We start from the raw sequence: 1,568 nt of genomic DNA, 5'->3' as shown, positions 1-1,568 counted from the left end.
CTATTAAGGACCTGACGGAACATATTTTGTGAGCTCCAATATGTGCATAATGAGGGAGAATTTCCATAGCATTTCTTCATTTTTTTTGAGAGTTTTTTTGCTATAGGATGCATGCGCTTGCCAGAAAGATAGAGACAGAGGGATAGAAAGCGAGATATCACTCCCCCCCAGGGGGGATGGCCATGCCGCAATCCCTTCTCCTCCATTCTCCTCTTGAGATCTTGGGCATGCTCGCACACATGCCCCACGTGAGTTTTAAGCCACCAGGTCCAGGAATCAAACCGCAGTTGACTACATGAGAGTTCAGCGACATAGGCATTATACTAACTGCTGGTCCCAGCATTTCTTCAATCTTGATGGAAATTTGGCTCAACATTTTTGGAACAAATGGGATAAATGTGTTGTGTAGGATAAGACTGTTTCTCTACATTACATTATTCATACAGTAATGAATCCCACACAAAATAGAGTACTATTCACTGAGGTCCTCCTTGTCTAGAATAGTACATTGGATAACCATGAGAGTCACCAGAATGGCTAAGGACAAAAGTATTGGCATTGCAAAGATGAATTAGAACACTTACATAATGATGATGAGAGGACATAGTAATACAAACACATTAGGTTGGAAAAATCTTGGCCACACCTTAAAATCTTACCATATAACTACCAGCTCCATAGCATAGTTAAGTCTTGTGCGGAGTGAACTGGATTCCACACAAACATAGTGGGCATATGCACATGCATGCCCCTAATCCTGAATGGATAGAGAAGAAGAAAAGGAATTATGACATGACCATTGGAAGGCTTTCTCTTTTTTAGTGAGCTCACATGCACTCAAAATGAGAAAAAAAATTAAGCAAGTACAAAATCCATTTTTATCTAATATTTTTGAAGTAGTTTTAAGAACATTTATAAATAAATTTTATTATAACAATGAAGTGATACTTAGAACCAAGGAAACAATATTCATTTCTAAATGCAAAGCAATATCCTTTGTTTTGAGGTAGTTCACATTAAAGAATAATATTTTTAATGACTGACGCAATCAAGCATATAACCACTTAGTTATATCTAAGTTCTATCTGTTAAAAATATGTTCTTTTAGAGAACCTAATCATCTTATTCTTAAGTGATTTTCTCCAAACAGTGGTAAAAATATCCTCGATGGATAGAAGGCAGAACTGCTTTGGACCAAACCTAGATCCTACTCATGTAGGATCCTACTCATACAGGCTCAGTTCCAAGGGAGCCCAGCTCTAACTTGTCTCATAGGCCCACTGGGAAAGCAACAATAAAGTGATATCTAATAACAGTACTAACTTATCAAAAATTAACCATTTTAGCTATCTTTGTTTTAGGTTTCTGTCACCTAGGTACATCCAGAAATTCTTCATAATCTGCACTCATTCCCTTTGCCCAGTGACTATAACCATTTTATCTGAATTTTGACTTTAAAAACAATTTTTCTTCAAATATTCTACAGAGTCACAAAGTTTACAACCACCACTGTCAACATAAAGTCCTTTGGGATTATCAGGATGGAATCTAGACAAATGCCCCATTTC

The 1,568-nt window shown here is 36.9% G+C and overlaps 1 pseudogene; it reads right to left on the bottom strand.

The window, feature by feature from the left end:
• Window positions 1-1,182: 1,182 nt before the first annotated feature.
• The window catches only part of LOC102490618 (zinc finger CCHC domain-containing protein 9 pseudogene), a 1,257-nt pseudogene continuing 871 nt past the window's right edge, over window positions 1,183-1,568 (bottom strand).

The sequence above is a fragment of the Tupaia chinensis genome, unplaced genomic scaffold (genome assembly GCF_000334495.1).
Source record: "Tupaia chinensis unplaced genomic scaffold, TupChi_1.0 Scaffold000321_1, whole genome shotgun sequence".
NCBI classification, from domain to species: Eukaryota; Metazoa; Chordata; class Mammalia; order Scandentia; family Tupaiidae; genus Tupaia; species Tupaia belangeri.
This window is presented reverse-complemented; position numbering and strand designations above follow the sequence as displayed.